Raw genomic sequence first — 19,774 nt, forward strand, 5'->3', positions numbered from 1 at the left:
AGAAGAGAGAAATGAGTGGAAGGCCCGAAGAAGATGAAAATTAGGGGAGGGAATGCAAGAAGAAGAAAATGGGGGGGATGCAAGAAGAGGGAAATTGAAGAAGATGGGATGTAAATGAAAGGAAAGAAGAGGAAAATGGGGTGAGTCGATTTAAGAAGAGGGAAATGGGAAGGGGATGCAAGAAGAGGGAAATGGAGGGAGGAAATACAAGAAGAGGGAAATGGGGAGGGAATGCAAGAAGAGGGAAATAGAGGGAGGAAATGCAAAAAGAGGGAAATGGGGAGGGAATGCAAGAAGAGGAAATGGAGGGAGAAAATGCAAGAAGAGGGAAATTGGAGAGGGAATGCATGAAGAGGGAAATAGAGGGAGGAAATACAAGAAGAGGGAAATGGGGAAGGAAATGCAAGAAGAGGGAAATGGGGGAGGGAATGCAAGAAGAGAAAAATGGGGTAGGGAATGCAAGAAGAGAAAAATGGAGGAGGGAATGCAAAAAGAAAGGGGGAGGGAATGCAAGAAGAGGGAAATAGAGGGAGGAAATGCAAGAAGAGGGAAATGGGGAGGGAAAGCAAGAAGAGGGAAATAGAGGGAGGAAATGCAAGAAGAGGGAAATGGGGGAGGGAATGCAAGAAGAGGGAAATGCAAAAAGAAAGGGGGAGGGAATGCAAGAAGAGGGAAATAGAGGGAGGAAATGCAAGACGAGGGAAATGGGGAGGGAAAGCAAGAAGAGGGAAATAGAGGGAGGAAATGCAAGAAGAGGGAAATGGGGGAGGGAATGCAAGAAGAGGGAAATGGGGGAGGGAATGCAAGAAGAGGAAAATGGAGGAGGCAATGCAAGAAGAGGGAAAATGGGGAGGGAATGCAAGAAGAGGGAAATAGAGGGAGGAAATGCAAGAAGAGGGAAATGGGGGAGGGAATGCAAGAAGAGGGAAATGGAGGGAGGAAATGCAAAAAGAGGGAAATGGAGGGAGGAAATGCAAGAAGAGGGAAATGGGGAGGGAATGCAAGAAGAGGGAAATGGAGGGAGGAAATGCAAGAAGAGGGAAATGGAGGGAGGAAATGCAAGAAGAGGGAAATGGGGAGGGAATGCAAGAAGAGGGAAATTGGGAGGGAATGCAAGAAGAGGGAAATAGAGGGAGGAAATGCAAGAAGAGGAAAATGGATGAGGGAATGCAAGAAGAGGGAAAAGGAGGGAGGGAATGCAAGAAGAGGGAAATGGGGGAGGGAATTCAAGAAGAAGAAATTGGGGAGGGAATGCAAGAATAGGGAAATGGGGGGAGCAAAAAGAGGGAAATGGGGGAGGGAATGCAAGCAGAGGGAAATGGGGGAGGGAATGCAAGAAGAGGAAAATGGGGAGGGAATGCAAGAAGAGGAATTTGGGGGCAGGAATGCACGAATAAGGAAATGGAAGAAAGGGGAATTGAGGCTGAAATGGAAGAAGAGGAAATAGGAGATAACTTTAACGGAAGAGAAATTGGGTAGGGGAATGCAGGGAAGAGTGAATGCAAGAAGAGAGAAATTAAAAAAGATAAAATAGAAGAGAAATGGAAGAAAGTTGAAAAGGGGGAAAATGAACGGAAGAAGATGACAATGGGGGGTGTAAGAAGAGGGAAATGGGTGTGCAAAGGGAAATGGAGGGAGGAAATGCAAGAAGAGGGAAATGGGGAGGGAATGCAAGAAGAGGGAAATGGGGAGGGAATGCAAGAAGAGGGAAATAGAGGGAGGAAATGCAAGAAGAGGGAAATGGGAGAGGGAATGCAAGAAGAGGGAAATAGAGGGAGGGAATGCAAGAAGAGGGAAATGGAGGGAGGAAATGCAAGAAGAGGGAAATGGGGAGGGGATGCAAGAAGAGGGAAATGGAGGGAGGAAATACAAGAAGAGGGAAATGGGAAGGGAATACAAGAAGAGGAAATGGAGGGAGAAAATGCAAGAAGAGGGAAATGGGAGAGGGAATGCAAGAAGAGGGAAATAGAGGGAGGAAATGCAGGAAGAAGGAAATGGGGAGGGAAAGCAAGAAGAGGGAAATGGAGGGAGGAAATGCAAGAAGAGGGAAATGGGGGAGGGAATGCAAGAAGAGGGAAATGGAGGGAGGAAATGCAAAAAGAGGGAAATGGAGGGAGGAAATGCAAGAAGAGGGAAATGGGGAGGGAATGCAAGAAGAGGGAAATGGAGGGAGGAAATGCAAGAAGAGGGAAATTGAGGGAGGAAATGCAAGAAGAGGGAAATGGGGGAGGGAATGCAAAAAAGAGGGAAATGGGGGAGGGAATGCAAGAAGAGGAAAATGGAGGAGAGAATGCAAGAAGAGGGAAAAGGAGGGAGGGAATGCAAGAAGAGGGAAATGAAAAAAGATAAAATGGGAGGCAATGCAAGATGGAGAATATGGCAGAGGGAATGCAAGAAGAAGAAAACAGGGAGAAGACGGAAATTGGGGAGGGAATGTAAAAAGACGGAAATGGGGGAGGGAATGCAAGAAGTGGGAAATTGAATTAAGAAATGCAAGTAGAGGGATGGGTGGAGAAAATGCAAGAAGAGGAAATTGAATTAGGAAATGGAAGAAAGAGGAATAGAGGCTGAAATGGAAGAAGAGGAAATAGGAGATAACTGAAACGGAAGGAAAATGGGGAAGGGGAATCCAAGAAGGGGGAAAGGGGAGCAGGGAATGCAAGAAGAGAGAAATGAAAAAAGATAAAATGGAAGAGAAATGGAAGAAGAGGGAAATGGGCAGAAGGATCTGAAGAAGATGAAAATTAGAGGAGGGAAGGCAAGACGATGAGCATGGGGGAATGCAAGAAGAATGAAATGTAGGGAGGAAATGCAAGAAGAGGCAAATGGAGGGAGGAAATGCAAGAAGAGGGAAATGGGGGAGGGAATGCAAGAAGAGAAAAATGGGGGAGGGAATGCAAAAAGAGGGAAATGGAAGGAGGGAATGCAAGAAGAGGGAAATAGAGAGAGGAAATGCAAGAAGAGGGAAATGGGGAGGGAAAGCAAGAAGAGGGAAATAGAGGGAGGAAATGCAAGAAGAGGGAAATGGGGGAGGGAATGCAAGAAGAGGAAAATGGGGGAGGGAATGCAAGAAGAGGCAAATGGAGGGAGGAAATGCAAGAAGAGGGAAATGGGGGAGGGAATGCAAGAAGAGAAAAATGGGGGAGGGAATGCAAAAAGAGGGAAATGGAGGGAGGGAATGCAAGAAGAGGGAAATAGAGGGAGGAAATGCAAGAAGAGGGAAATGGGGAGGGAAAGCAAGAAGAGGGAAATAGAGGGAGGAAATGCAAGAAGAGGGAAATGGGGGAGGGAATGCAAGAAGAGGAAAATGGAGGAGGCAATGCAAGAAGAGGGAAAATGAGGGAGGGAATGCAAGAAGAAGAAAATGGGGGAGGGAATGCAAGAAGAAGAAAACAGGGAGAATGCAAGAAGACGGAAATTGGGGAGGGAATGTAAAAAGACGGAAATGGGGGAGGGAATGCAAGAAGAGGGAAATTGAATTAAGAAATGCAAGAAGAGGGAAGGGTGGGGGGAATACAAGAAAAGGAAATTGAATGAGGGAATGTAAGAATTAGGAAATGGAAGAAAGGGGAATATAGGCTGAAATTGAAGAAGAGGAAATAGGAGATAACTGAAACGGAAGTAAAATGGGGTAGGGGAATGCAAGAAGGGGGAAAGGGGAGGAGGGAATGCAGGAAGAGAGAAATGAAAAAAAGATAAAATGGAAGAGAAATGGAAGAAGAGGGGAATGGGGAAGGGAATGCAAGAAGAAGGAAATAGGGAAGGAATGCAAGAAGAAGGAAAAGGAGGAGGTTATGTAAGAAGAGGGAAATGGAGGGAGGAAATGCAAGAAGAGGGAAATGGAGGGAGGAAATGCAAGTAGAGGGAAATGGGGAGGATGCGAGAAGATGGAAATGGGGGAGGGAATGCAAGAAGAGGGAAAAGGGGGAGGGAATGCAAGAAGAAGGAAATGGGGAAGGAATGCAAGAAGAGGGAAAAGGATGAGGTTATGTAAGAAAAGGGAAATAGAGGGAGGAAATGCAAGAAGAGGGAAATGGGGGAGGGGATGGAAGAAGAGGGAAATGGGTGAGGGAATGCAAATAAAAAAGGAAAATGGGGGAGGGAATGCAAGAAGAGGGAGGGGATGCAAGAAGAGGGAAATGGGGAGGGGATGCAAGAAGAGGGGAATTGGGGAGGGAATGCAAGAAGATGGAATTGAGGAGGGAATGCAAGAAGAGGGAAATGGAGGGAGGAAGTGCAAGAAGAGGGAAATGGAGGGAATGCAAGAAGATGGAAATGGGGGAGGAAATGCAAGCAGAGGGAAATAGGGGAGGGAATGCAAGAAGAGGGAAATAGAGGGAGGAAATGCAAGAAGAGTGAAATGGGGGAGGAAATGCAAGCAGAGGGAAATGGGGGAGGGAATGCAAGAAGAGGGAAAAGGAGGAGGCTATGCAAGAAGATGGAAATGGAGGGAGGAAATGCAAGAAGAGAGAAATGGGGAGGGGATGCAAGAAGAGGGAAATGGGGGAGGGAATGCAAGAAGAGGGAAATGGAGGGAGGAAATGCAAGAAGAGGGAAATAGAGGGAGGAAATGGAAGAAGAGCGAAATAAAGGCAGGAAATGCAAGAAGAGGGAAATGGGGGAGAGAATGCAAGCAGAGGGAAATGGGGGAGGGAATGCAAGAAGGAGGAAAGGAAAAAAAGATAAAATGGGAGGCAATGCAAGACGGAGAATATGGCAGAGGGAATGCAAGAAGAAGAAAACGGAGAATGCAAGAAGACGGAAATTGGGGAAGGAATGTAAAAAGACGGAAATGGGGAGGGAATGGAAGAAGAGGAATTTGGGGCAGGAATGCAAGAGTAAGGATATGGAAGAAAGGGGAATTGAGGCTGAAATGGAAGAAGAGGGAATAGGAGATAACTGAAACTGAAGAGAAATGGGGTAGGGGAATGCAGGGAAGAGTGAATGCAAGAAGAGAGAAGTTAAAAAAAGATAAAATGGAAGAGAAATGGAAGAAGAGGGAAATGGGCGGAAGGATCTGAAGAAGATGAAAATTATGGGAGGGAATTCAAGATGAGGAACATGGGGGAATGCAAGAAGAATGAAGTGGGGGAGGGAATGCAAGAAGAAGAAAATGGGGGGAATGCAAGAAGAGGAAAATGGAGGAAGGAATGCCAGAAGAGGGACATTAAAGAAGATGAGGGTGTAAATGAAAGGAATGAAGAGGGAAATGAGGGGTATACCTGGAGAAGATGAACAGAGGGAAAGGGAGTGCAAGAAGAGAGACATGGGGGGATGGAATCAAAGTAGAGGAAAATAAAATAAGATGAAATGGAAGGACAATTGAATAAGAGGGAAAAGCAAGGGAATGAACTGAAGAAGATAAAGTAGATGGAATGAAAGAAGAGTGGAATTGGAGGAGCATATGCAAGAAGAGGAAAATGAAAAAAAGATGAAATGGAAGGGAAATGAAGGAGAGGGAAAAAGGGGAAAAGGACTGAAGAAGATGAAAATGAAGATGTAAGAAGAGGGAAATAGGGGTTGCAAGAAGAGGTATCTGGGAAGGGAATGGAAAGAGGAAAATGGAAGAAGGGGGATAGGAGCGTGAAGAGGGATGAGGAGATGACTGAAATGGAAGGGAGATGGAAAAGGGGGGAAACAAATGTAGGAATTTAAAAGAGGCAAGTGAAAGAAAAGGGAAATGAGGAAAGGAACTAAAGAAGATGATAATGAGGGGAAGAAATGCAAGAAAAGGGAAATGAAAGAAGATAGAATGGAAGGGCCTGAGGAAGATGAAAATTAAGGGAGAGGTGCATGGAAGAAGAGAGAAATGTGGGGGGAATACAAGAAAGGGAAAATCGGAGTAAAGGAATTGAAGAATAAGAGAATTGAAAAAGGGTGAGATGGCGAGATGAAAAGGAAAGAAGAGTGAAATGAAAGAAAAGAAAGAGTGCAAGAAAATGGGGAAGGAATTATGGGGAAATTGAATTAAACGTAAATTATGGGATGAAAGAGGAGGAAAATGAGAAGAAAGAATGGAAGCAGAGCACATGGAGGAACTACAAGAGTGGGAAATGGGGCAATAAGAGGAAATTGGGGAGGGAATGCAAGAAGAGGGAAATGGGGAGGGAATGCAAGAAGAGGGAAATGGGGAGGGAATGCAAGAAGAGGGAAATAGAGGGAGGAAATGCAAGAAGAGAGAAATGGGGGAGGGAATGCAAGAAGAGGAAAATGGAGGAGGGAATGCAAGAAGAGGAAAATGGAGGAGGGAATGCAAGAAGAGGGGAAAGGAGGGAGTGAATGCAAGAAGAGGGAAATGGGGGAGTGGATGCAAGAAGAGGGAAATGGGGGGAGGGGATGCAAGAAGAGGGAAATGGGGGAGGGAATGCAAGAAGAGGGAAAAGGAGGGAGGGAATGCAAGAAGAGGGAAATGGGGAAGGGAATGCAAGAAGAGGGAAATGGGGAAGGGAATTTAAGAAGACGGAAAAGGAGGGTGGGAATGCAAGAAGAGGGAAAAGGATGGTGGGAATGCAAGAAGAGGGAAAAGGAGGGAGGGAATGCAAGAAGAGGGAAAAGGAGGGAGGGAATGCAAGAAGAGGGAAATGGGGGAGGGAATGCAAGAAGAGGGAAATAGAATTAAGAAATGCAAGGAGAGGGAAGGGTGGAGGGAATGCAAGAGGAGGAAATTGAGGGAATGCAAGAATTAGGAAATGGAGGAAAGGGGAATAGAGGCTGAAATGGAAGAAGAGGAAATAGGAGATAACTGAAACGGAAGAGAAATGGGGTAGGGGAATGCAGGGAAGAGTGAATGCAAGAAGAGAGAAATTAAAAACAATAAAATGGAAGAGAAATGGAAGAAGAGGGAAATGGGCGGAAGGATCTGAAGAAGATGAAAATTATGGGAGGGAATGCAAGAGGAGGGACATGGGGGAATGCAAGAAGAGTAAAAAGGAGGATGTTATGCAATAAGAGGAAAATAGGGAGCATACAAGAAGAGGGAAATGGAGGGGGGGATGCAAGAAGAGGGAAACAGGGAAAATGCAAGTAGACTGAAATTGGGGAGGGAATGCAAGGAGAGAGAAATGGGAGAAGGAAATGCACAAAAGAGGAAAACAGGAAGAATGTAAGAAGATAAAAATGAGGGAGTGAATGCAAAATGTGAAATGGGGGAAGGAATGCAAGAAGAGGGAAATAAAAGAATGTAGAATGGAAAAGAAATGGAAGAAGAGAGAAATGAGTGGAAGGCCCGAAGATGATGAAAATTAGGGGAGGGAATGCAAGAAGAAGAAAATGGGGGGAATGCAAGAAGAGGGAAATTGAAGAAGATGGGATGTAAATGAAAGGAAAGAAGAGGAAAATGGGGTGAGTCGATTTAAGAAGAGGGAAATGGGAAGGGGATGCAAGAAGAGGGAAATGGAGGGAGGAAATACAAGAAGAGGGAAATGGGGAGGGAATGCAAGAAGAGGGAAATAGAGGGAGGAAATGCAAAAAGAGGGAAATGGGGAGGGAATGCAAGAAGAGGAAATGGAGGGAGAAAATGCAAGAAGAGGGAAATTGGAGAGGGAATGCATGAAGAGGGAAATGGGGGAGGGAATGCAAGAAGAGAAAAATGGGGGAGGGAATGCAAAAAGAAAGGGGGAGGGAATGCAAGAAGAGGGAAATAGAGGGAGGAAATGCAAGAAGAGAGAAATGGGGAGGGAAAGCAAGAAGAGGGAAATAGAGGGAGGAAATGCAAGAAGAGGGAAATGGGGGAGGGAATTGAGGAAGAGGGAAATGCAAAAAGAAAGGGGGAGGGAATGCAAGAAGAGGGAAATAGAGGGAGGAAATGCAAGAAGAGGGAAATGGGGGAGGGAATGCAAGAAGAGGGAAATGGGGGAGGGAATGCAAGAAGAGGGAAATGGGGGAGGGAATGCAAGAAGAGGGAAAATGGGGAGGGAATGCAAGAAGAGGGAAATAGAGGGAGGAAATGCAAGAAGAGGGAAATGGGGGAGGGAATGCAAGAAGAGGGAAATGGAGGGAGGAAATGCAAAAAGAGGGAAATGGAGGGAGGAAATGCAAGAAGAGGGAAATGGGGAGGGAATGCAAGAAGAGGGAAATGGAGGGAGGAAATGCAAGAAGAGGGAAATGGAGGGAGGAAATGCAAGAAGAGGGAAATGGGGAGGGAATGCAAGAAGAGGGAAACTGGGAGGGAATGCAAGAAGAGGGAAATAGAGGGAGGAAATGCAAGAAGAGGAAAATGGATGAGGGAATGCAAGAAGAGGGAAAAGGAGGGAGGGAATGCAAGAAGAGGGAAATGGGGGAGGGAATTCAAGAAGAAGAAATTGGGGAGGGAATGCAAGAAGAGGGAAATGGGGGGAGCAAAAAGAGGGAAATGGGGGAGGGAATGCAAGCAGAGGGAAATGGGGGAGGGAATGCAAGAAGAGGAAAATGGGGAGGGAATGCAAGAAGAGGAATTTGGGGGCAGGAATGCACGAATAAGGAAATGGAAGAAAGGGGAATTGAGGCTGAAATGGAAGAAGAGGAAATAGGAGATAACTTTAACGGAAGAGAAATTGGGTAGGGGAATGCAGGGAAGAGTGAATGCAAGAAGAGAGAAATTAAAAAAGAAAATAGAAGAGGAATGGAAGAAAGTTGAAAAGGGGGGAAATGAACGGAAGATGACAATGGGGGGTATAAGAAGAGGGAAATGGTGTGCAAAGGGAAATGGAGGGAGGAAATGCAAGAAGAGGGAAATGGGGAGGGAATGCAAGAAGAGGGAAATGGAGGGAAGAAATGCAAGAAGAGGGAAATGGGGAGGGGATGCAAGAAGAGAGAAATGGAGGGAGGAAATACAAGAAGAGGGAAATGGGAAGGGAATACAAGAAGAGGAAATGGAGGGAGAAAATGCAAGAAGAGGGAAATGGGAGAGGGAATGCAAGAAGAGGGAAATAGAGGGAGGAAATGCAAGAAGAAGGAAATGGGGAGGGAAAGCAAGAAGAGGGAAATAGATGGAGGAAATGCAAGAAGAGGGAAATGGGGGAGGGAATGCAAGAAGAGGGAAATGGAGGGAGGAAATGCAAAAAGAGGGAAATGGAGGGAGGAAATGCAAGAAGAGGGAAATGGGGAGGGAATGCAAGAAGAGGGAAACAGAGGGAGGAAATGCAAGAAGAGGGGAATGGGGGAGGGAATGCAAAAAAGAGGGAAATGGGGGAGGGAATGCAAGAAGAGGAAAATGGAGGAGGGAATGCAAGAAGAGGGAAAAGGAGGGAGGCAATGCAAGAAGAGGGAAATGAAAAAAGATAAAATGGGAGATGGAGAATATGGCAGAGGGAATGCAAGAAGAAGAAAACAGGGAGAAGACGGAAATTGGGGAGGGAATGTAAAAAGACGGAAATGGGGGAGGGAATGCAAGAAGTGGGAAATTGAATTAAGAAATGCAAGAAGAGGGATGGGTGGAGCAAGAAGAGGGAAATAGATGGAGGAAATGCAAGAAGAGGGAAATGGGGGAGGGAATGCAAGAAGAGGGAAATGGAGGGAGGAAATGCAAAAAGAGGGAAATGGAGGGAGGAAATGCAAGAAGAGGGAAATGGGGAGGGAATGCAAGAAGAGGGAAATAGAGGGATGGGTGGAGGGAATGCAAGAAGAGGAAATTGAATTAGGAAATGGAAGAAAGAGGAATAGAGGCTGAAATGGAAGAAGAGGAAGTAGGAGATAACTGAAACGGAAGGAAAATGGGGTAGGGGAATCCAAGAAGGGGAAAAGGGGAGCAGGGAATGCAAGAAGAGAGAAATGAAAAAAGATAAAATGGAAGAGAAATGGAAGAAGAGGGAAATGGGCAGAAGGATCTGAAGAAGATGAAAATTAGAGGAGGGAATGCAAGACGATGAGCATGGGGGAATGCAAGAAGAATGAAATGTAGGGAGGAAATGCAAGAAGAGGGAAATGGGGGAGGGAATGCAAGAAGAGGGAAATGGGGGAGGGAATGCAAGAAGAGAAAAATGGGGGAGGGAATGCAAAAAGAGGGAAATGGAGGGAGGGAATGCAAAAAGAGGGAAATGGAGGAAATGCAAGAAGAGGGAAATGGGGAGGGAAAGCAAGAAGAGAGAAATAGAGGGAGGAAATGCAAGAAGAGGGAAATGGGGGAGGGAATGCAAGAAGAGGGAAATGGGGGAGGGAATGCAAGAAGAGGAAAATGGAGGAGGCAATGCAAGAAGAGGGAAAATGAGGGAGGGAATGCAAGAAGAGGGAAATGGGGGGAGGGAATGCAAGAAGAAGAAAACAGGGAGAATGCAAGAAGACGGAAATTGGGGAGGGAATGTAAAAAGACGGAAATGGGGGAGGGAATGCAAGAAGAGGGAAATTGAATTAAGAAATGCAAGAAGAGGGAAGGGTGGGGGGAATACAAGAAGAGGAAATTGAATGAGGGAATGTAAGAATTAGGAAATGGAAGAAAGGGGAATAGAGGCTGAAATGGAAGAAGAGTAAATAGGAGATAACTGAAACGGAAGTAAAATGGGGTAGGGGAATGCAAGAAGGGGGAAAGGGGAGGAGGGAATGCAGGAAGAGAGAAATGAAAAAAAGATAAAATGGAAGAGAAATGGAAGAAGAGGGGAATGGGGAAGGGAATGCAAGAAGAAGGAAATAGGGAAGGAATGCAAGAAGAAGGAAAAGGAGGAGGTTATGTAAGAAGAGGAAAATGGAGGGAGGAAATGCAAGAAGAGGGAAATGGAGGGAGGAAATGCAAGTAGAGGGAAATGGGGAGGATGCGAGAAGATGGAAATGGGGGAGGGAATGCAAGAAGAGGGAAATGGGGGAGGGAATGCAAGAAGAAGGAAATAGGGAAGGAATGCAAGAAGAGGGAAAAGGATGAGGTTATGTAAGAAAAGGGAAATAGAGGGAGGAAATGCAAGAAGAGGGAAATGGGGGAGGGGATGGAAGAAGAGGGAAATGGGTGAGGGAATGCAAAACAAAAAGGAAAATGGGGGAGGGAATGCAAGAAGAGGGAGGGGATGCAAGAAGAGGGAAATGGGGAGGGGATGCAAGAAGAGGGAAATTGGGGAGGGAATGCAAGAAGATGGAATTGAGGAGGGAATGCAAGAAGAGGGAAATGGAGGGAGGAAGTGCAAGAAGAGGGAAATGGAGGGAGGGAATGCAAGAAGATGGAAATGGGGGAGGAAATGCAAGCAGAGGGAAATAGGGGAGGGAATGCAAGAAGAGGGAAATAGAGGGAGGAAATGCAAGAAGAGGGAAATGGGGGAGGAAATGCAAGCAGAGGGAAATGGGGGAGGGAATGCAAGAAGAGGGAAAAGGAGGAGGCTATGCAAGAAGATGGAAATGGAGGGAGGAAATGCAAGAAGAGAGAAATGGGGAGGGGATGCAAGAAGAGGGAAATGGGGGAGGGAATGCAAGAAGAGGGAAATGGAGAGAGGAAATGCAAGAAGAGGGAAATAGAGGGAGGAAATGGAAGAAGAGCGAAATAAATGCAGGAAATGCAAGAAGAGGGAAATGGGGGAGAGAATGCAAGCAGAGGGAAATGGGGGAGGGAATGCAAAAAGGGGGAAATGAAAAAAAGATAAAATGGGAGGCATGGCAAGACGGAGAATATGGCAGAGGGAATGCAAGAAGAAGAAAACAGGGAGAATTCAAGAAGACGGAAATTGGGGAAGGAATGTAAAAAGACGGAAATGGGGAGGGAATGCAAGAAGAGGAATTTTGGGGCAGGAATGCAAGAGTAAGGATATGGAAGAAAGGGGAATTGAGGCTGAAATGGAAGAAGAGGGAATAGGAGATAACTGAAACTGAAGAGAAATGGGGTAGGGGAATGCAGGGAAGATTGAATGCAAGAAGAGAGAAGTTAAAAAAAGATAAAATGGAAGAGAAATGGAAGAAGAGGGAAATGGGCGGAAGGATCTGAAGAAGATGAAAATTATGGGAGGGAATTCAAGATGAGGAACATGGGGGAATGCAAGAAGAATGAAGTGGGGGAGGGAATGCAAGAAGAAGAAAATGGGGGAATGCAAGAAGAGGAAAATGGAGGAAGGAATGCCAGAAGAGGGAAATTAAAGAAGATGAGGGTGTAAATGAAAGGAATGAAGAGGGAAATGAGGGGTATACCTGGAGAAGATGAACAGAGGGAGAGGGAGTGCAAGAAGAGAGACATGGGGGGATGGAATCAAAGTAGAGGAAAATAAAATAAGATGAAATGGAAGGACAATTGAAGAAGAGGGAAAAGCAAGGGAATGAACTGAAGAAGATAAAATAGATGGAATGCAAGAAGAGTGAAATTGGAGGAGGATATGCAAGAAGAGGAAAATGAAAAAAAGATGAAATGGAAGGGAAATGAAGGAGAGGGAAAAAGGGGAAATGGACTGAAGAAGATGAAAATGGGGGATTTAAGAAGAGGGAAATAGGGGTTGCAAGAAGAGGTATCTGGGAAGGGAATGGAAAGAGGAAAATGGAAGAAGGGGGATAGGAGCGTGAAGAGGGATGAGGAGATGACTGAAATGGAAGGGAGATGGAAAAGGGGGGAAACAAATGTAGGAATTTAAAAGAGGCAAGTGAAAGAAAAGGGAAATGGGGAAAGGAACTAAAGAAGATGATAATGAGGGGAAGAAATGCAAGAAAAGGGAAATGAAAGAAGATAGAATGGAAGGGCCTGAGGAAGATGAAAATTAGGGGAGAGGTGCATGGAAGAAGAGAGAAATGGGGGAATACAAGAAAAGGAAAATCAGAGTAAAGGAATTGAAGAATAAGAGAATTGAAAAAGGGTGAGATGGGGAGATGAAAAGGAAAGAAGAGTGAAATGAAAGAAAAGAAAGAGTGCAAGAAAATGGGGAAGGAGTTATGGGGAAATTGAATTAAACGTAAATTATGGGATGAAAGAGGAGGAAAATGAGAAGAAAGAATGGAAGCAGGGCACATGGAGGAACTACAAGAGTGGGAAATGGGGCAATAAGAGGAAATTGGGGAGGGAATGCAAGAAGGGAGCAATGGGACAGTAAGAGGAAATTGGGGAGAGAATGCAAGAAGAGGGAAATGGGGGAGGGAATGCAAGAAGAAACTTAAGGGAGGAACACCAGAAGATGGAAGATGTCAATGGTATACAAGAAAAGGGAAATGAAAGAAGATGGGATGTAAATGAAAGGGAAGCAAAGAGGAATGAAGAAGATGGAAGTGGAGGGAGGGGATGCAAGAATGTGAAAATGGATGGAATTCAAGAAGAGGAAAATGGGAGGAGGACATGCAGGAAGAGGAAAATGAAAAAAGGTGGAATGGAAGGGAAATGAAGGAGAGGGAAAAGGGGGATGGCCTAAAGGAAAAAAATGGGGATGCAAGAAGAGGGAAATTAGAAGAGAATGGGAAGAAAGAGGAGTAAGCGAGAATGGAAGAAGACGGAAAAGGGGGAAATGAACTAAAGAAGATGAAAAAAAGATGGAGAGGCTGCTAGAAAAGGAAGATAAAAAAAAAATATCCAAATAGGGGAAGGGAATGCAAGAAGAGGAAAATAGGGTAAGGGAATTTAAGAAGAGGTAAATGGAGGAATGCCAGAAATTGGGCAAGTGAGTGCCAGAAAAGGGAAATAAAAGAAGATGTAAATAAAAGGGAAGAATGGGAAAATGGGGGAAAGTACCTGGAGAAGATGTAAATGGAGAGACAGAATGCATGAAGAGGGAAATGGGGTGGAGCAATACAAGAACACCAGAGTAATAAGGGGAATGGAAGGACTACAGTACCCAGAAAGATTATCAGAATTAGGGTTATTTAGTTTGGAAAAAAGACGGTTTAAGGGGGGACTTAACTATGTATAAATATATAAGGGGGCAGTACAGAGATCACTCCCAGGACCTATTTATACCCAGGACTGTATCTATAACAAGGGGACATCCTCTACGGCTGGAGGAAAGAAGGTTTCTACACCAGCACAGACGGGGGTTCTTTACAGTAAGAGCGGTGAGACTATGGAACTCTCTGCCAGAGGAAGTGGTAATGGTAAACTCAATAAAAGAGTTTAAAGGAGCCTGGACGTGTTTCTTGAAAGCAATAATATTACAAGTTATGGATATTAGATTAATAGGGACAGAACGTTGATCCAGGGATTTATTCTGATTGCCATATTTGGAGTCGGGAAGGAATTTTTCCCCTGGTATGGGGCAATTGGCATCTGCTTCATAAGGGTTTTTTGCCTTCCTCTGGATCAACACAGTAGGGACACAATATGTATATAGGTTGAACTTGATGGACTTTGGTCTTTTTTCAACCTTATGAACTATGTTACTATGTTACTAAGAAGAGGGAAATGGGGGACAGAATGACAGTAGAGGAAAATAAAAGAAGATGAATGGAAGAAGAGAGAAAAGGGGAGAATGAACTATAGAAGAATATAATGTAAGAAGAGGGAATTGGGAAGGGAATGGAAAAAGTGAAATGAAAAAAGGGGAATATGAGCAGGAAAGGAAGAAGAGGAAATAGGAGATTACTGAAAAAGAAGGGAAATGGAAAAAGTGGGAAATATGGGAAGGAATTGGAAGAAAAGGGAAATGAAGAAGGGAATAGAAGAGGGGAGAAACGGGGGGGAGGGAATGCAAAAAAAGAGAAATGGAGGCGGGAATGCAAGAAGAGAAAAATAGGGAGAATATAATAAAGTATTTGTATATTCATACACATTGTCTTATGGCTTTATTACCTGAAACAACATTAAAAAAGGAAGAATGGTGGGTGCAAATGTGAAATAGTGTAATCTATGTATGGAGAATGAATGTACATGTGCATTTGTGTGTGTGATAATGTCTGTATGTATGTTTGTGCTTTACTGAAGATGAGTAATATCCCCGCTAACTTGTAGGTAAATACATTTTAAAAAGAGTATTTAGAAATAATAAAGACAGGTAATGAATATGACGAATAAAGGTCACGCATAATATATGTTAAAGTGCATATGATGGCTGGGATGTCCCTTTAACAGCACTTCTAGGTTTTTTATTGCCTGCTATGATGATTGCACCGCTTTTCACCAAAATTGGTACATAACACCAATTTGGTATTATCCTTTACAGGGAGCTCCACCTCTAATATTCATGTACCGAGGTCCCCAAGATGTATAACTCTCACACTGTTCGCCATAGTGATTAAAGATGTACCTCCTTTCCATTAACCCTTTAAAAAGAATGTATCTGTTGTACAAAGTAGTATAAGTTGTTTGAGGAAGAGGGAGTTTATAAAAGAACTGAACTTTTAAACACCCAGATAATACGAAGTTTGAAAGCAATGTAAAAATCTTAAATGCAGCTGGTGTTTTAAGTAAAAAAAAATTGAAAGGAAGTAAAAAAAGCATTAACAACTCTCATTGCACAAAAACCCAAACAACTAATTCTAAGTTAATTATTTGTACAAATACAGACATTGATGTCATCAAAGAACGATTTGTGTAAAAAAAAAAAAACTAACCTAGTCAGCTATAAATAGAACAAATCACTATCGCTACATTAGCGACACATAGATGTGTTACTAAGTTTGGCTCCATTTAAAATATTATGAAAAGGCCATTGTAGATACAGCAGTCCAAGAGGTAAGAAGACAGAACAGTTTCCTAAAGGTAAGTAGATTTATTTTATTTCTATTGATATACTTCATTTTCTGTTGCAGGCCATTGGCAGAACTAGTGCGCCTGGTTATAATCAGTGTCAGCTGTGGGCACACATTAACCCCTTCCGTGATGCACGCAGTACATCTACAAGACCTTAAAGAAAGCTACCACCCATTCTTGTCCGATGTAATAAAGTAAATGGGTGAGCAGAGTGATACACTCTCATTGATTTGACTATACATTATACAGGGCCAACCAGGCTCCTCCTGCAGGAGTAGCTCCTGGGTTTAGCATTACATAATGTATAGTAATGTGGTGAGACCATACATCTCCTGCAAATTCTCTATTTAGTGAATAAGCCCCCTTGAGTTGCTGCCTTGGAGTGTGTGGGGGTTGTATTGAATCAATTCAAGTTCAGTCTTCACAATTAATGACAACTGGAACATCACTGAATAAACTGGCGTCTCATATTTACCCACCTTGTCTTCTGAAAAGGGGTGTTGTGAGGGGTCTTGGTCAATACCACCTCCAATACTGAAGCCCAGGATTCGGTTACCTCCCAGGTAAAGTTTGGATTCTAGAGAGAAAACACTTTTTTGTATATTTACTTTCACAAATCGAACTTTATAAACTGTGACACATCACAGGCATACCTGGCAACTTTCAGGGTTTGACCCAGAGTCTCAGTGTTCAGCATCTGTGGGGGAGGGGTAGATTATCAGGGTCACACAGTCTGGAACTCATTCCTATTCAACACTGCTATCATATGGAAGACTCCCAACTAGCGCTTGTAAACTGTATGTCTGCTGGAAAAAAAACTAGAAATCAGAAAAAAACAACTGATTAATTAAATAAAATTAAAATAAATTATTTACATAAATGAAATACGTTTAAATAAATAAAATGTATCAAACAGATATGGTACAGCATAACTCTTATAAACTGAGTCAGACACTGGTACAGCGTAAACCCCATAACAATACACAGAGCCATACATTAATGGTAGTGTAACATCACTATATACTAAGCCAGAAATTGACATTGCCGCTGAAACAGGTTTCAGTATTTTAACCCATTCCATGCACTAATTCTACTACCGCCCTTTGTCAAACTTTGTGGTAGTAATTTATTTTGTGTTTTTTATCACACAACTTCAGATGTGAAAATACAGTTCCTGGTATACATCGCACAGCATCCCAATATCTGTTCAGCAACATCTCCTGAGTACAGTGATACCCCCTATGCATGGGTTTGTTGGGTTGTTTAGGAGATAAAATGGCACATTTTTTCAACTTGGAACTTTGACATATGGTCCCACTGCCCCATGTGCTTTTTGGGACATTTTACCCCATCAAATCATCTATTTTTTAAAAGTAGACACCCCAGGGTATTTCAAATGCTGGTATTTTAACCCTTTCCATGCACTACCACTTTTTTTTTTTACCACTGGCCTTTGTCAAAATATGTGGTGTTATTTTTTGTGTGTTTTTTTCCACACACATTGTACTTAAGGTTTGAATTTACCACTCCAAGGCCTCCAAGGTTTGAATTTACCACTCCCAGGCCTCCCAACTGTCCCAATTTAGGCGTTTCCCTACCGATGTCCCGCTTTGCCGTCCCATCTTTAAGCAGCAGGCTTCTGTGTGCCGTGTCCCAATTGTGTATTTATTACACCACCCAGCCCCCTTTTAAGATTTAAGTGATGCTCCTAGCCAGCCCCCCTTGTGTATTAATGCCCCCACAACCTACAGTGGGGAAAGGCAAGGGACACAAGGTTGTGGGGGCAATAATACACAAGGGGGGCTGGCTGTGGGCAACACACAAGGGGGTGTCACCAATACAATGTCACCAGTTGTGGGGTCACCAATACACAAGAGGGCAGCTGGGATTTTAAAAAAAAGTGTCGATAAAAATGAAGCGTGGCGATGCGAGCGTGACATTGTACAAATGTAATTGCTTGTGTTGGTGAGTTTCGAGAGCGATTTTAAAAAAAAAGTGTCCCTTTTTCACATTTTGAAATGTTGGAAGGTATGTGAGTATGTATGTGTATCAGAGTGAGTGTGTATGTGTAACTGTGTTAGCATGAGTGTGTGTGTGTATAAGTGTATTCTAGGGTGTATGAGTTAATATGGATGTATTAGCTTCTGTGTTAGCATGATAAAGTGTATGGATGTGTGGTTTATGTGTATGTAAGTGTGTTAGTGCATGGGTGCTAGTGTGTATTTTAGCTATGGAGAAGGCAAGGGACCGATGGATCCAATTGTCGTTACCTGCCTCCCATGCTTAATGGTTCCAAGCCTTCCCTGAGTTCCATTGATACCATTGGAAATGCATAAAAAATAAAGTTTTAAAAAAAGTAAAAATAGTGAAAAACAAATAACATTATCTTTGTTTTTTAGGCAAATAGCTGTAGTATGCCTGTTTGACAATTGATAAAGCCTGCACCTTTAGGGCGGGATGGCATGAGGTTGTGGGGGCAAGTAGATGTCAAATCTTAAATAGGGAGTATAGAAGGAAAAGCTCGCTCTAACTGTATATATATATATATATATATATATATATTGCTATTTTATTTTTTTGTCCAATTTTGATGTGTTACTTGCTTTTAATAAAATTGTGAGATTTTTTTTTATGGTGTGGGGGGGTCATTTTCGGTTTTGGCCAAGTAAATGCTGAATTTTTGGTTTCGGTCCAGAATTCTCATTTTGGTGCATCCCTACTAAGCCAGACACTGAAGTGGTAGGCCTATACCACATCAATGTTTGGCTTAGTATATAGTGATAGGGGTTATGCTGCACTATTGTCAATGTCTGGCTCAGTATATAGTGATAGGGATTACGCTGTACCACTGTCAATGTCTGCCTCAGTATATAGTGATAGGTGATATACTGTACCACTGTCATTGTCTGCCTCAGTATTTAGTGATAGGTGTTATGCTCTACCCCGTGAACGTCTGCCTCAGTATATAGTGATAGGTGTAATGCTGTACCCGTCAATGTCTGCCTCAGTATATATAGTGATAGGGGTTATGCTGTACCCTCGTCAATGTCTGCCTCAGGATATAATGATAGGTGTTATGTTGTACCACCTTCAATGTCTGTGCCAGTATATAACGATAGCAGCAATGCAGTTTTAAAGTGTGTGTGTGTGTGGGGGGGTGCCACATACAGGATCCGCCCCAGGTGCCAAATACTCTAGGTACGCCCCTGTCCTGTCGGTCTAGTCCAGTATATGGTACTATGAATACACATAGTCTTACTTGCATGTCTGAATGGTTTCTTAATAGCACTGTGAATGAGCATAAATGGGGTTGAGGTAAGACAATAGGATACACCATAGCTGTCATGCAAAGAAATGCTTTGTTCTTATGGGATGCCACCTTCTCCCACCAACTTCTGAGAATATGCTTTTTAAAAGTACTAGTGCAAATAATCTTGCTCAACATGTTAACATGTAACAAGAATGACATTACGACAAGCCAAAGAGGATTATTCCATTTGAAATTTTATTAAACACCAAGTAAAATTTTATAAAAAAGGGTTATACCTTGAGATGCATATAAGAAAGGTTTTTATAAAAGTTAATGGTGAAAAAATATTTTTTTATACAGTTACGTACAAATTACAGTCAAGTATTAATGCATGCAGTTGAAAGACTTGCAATTCTGCAAGACACACTGGATTATGCACTTGTGCCCCTACTAGTCAGGACAAAGAGTTTAAGTGAAGTAAAATTGTACATCAGCAGCAGGTTATTGGTAATAACAATAAACATACTTATCCATAAATTAATACAATCGTTCTTTGCTCTTACAGTCAAAAATAATACTATAGGGGCTTATTTTTTTTTACAATACCTTTGAAAACAATGTATTCTAAAAATGTATTCTATAAATTCTCATCTATAATACTCACATTTTCTCTTTTCATGACACAGGTAGGGTGAAGTATTACATATTAACAAACTTTATATAGTTTTTCTGCAAATGTAGTTTTAAATTTAGTATGCCTATAACACGTGGGTGCATATTATAACCAAGATTTTACCATGATTTGTGCGTTTACCCTAAACACTTTTTAGGTAGCTAATGGTACATTTTAGTAGGTCAATAAAATAATTTTGTTATTAAATTGAATAAAAGGTGTCATGGCCTGCACTGAACCTACATATATACATATTTGCATAACAAATGTTGTTATTTAGGAAAATTTGTTGCAATTTTTAATGATTTCT

This window comes from Spea bombifrons, chromosome 1, assembly GCF_027358695.1.
Source record: "Spea bombifrons isolate aSpeBom1 chromosome 1, aSpeBom1.2.pri, whole genome shotgun sequence".
Classification (NCBI taxonomy): domain Eukaryota; kingdom Metazoa; phylum Chordata; class Amphibia; order Anura; family Pelobatidae; genus Spea; species Spea bombifrons.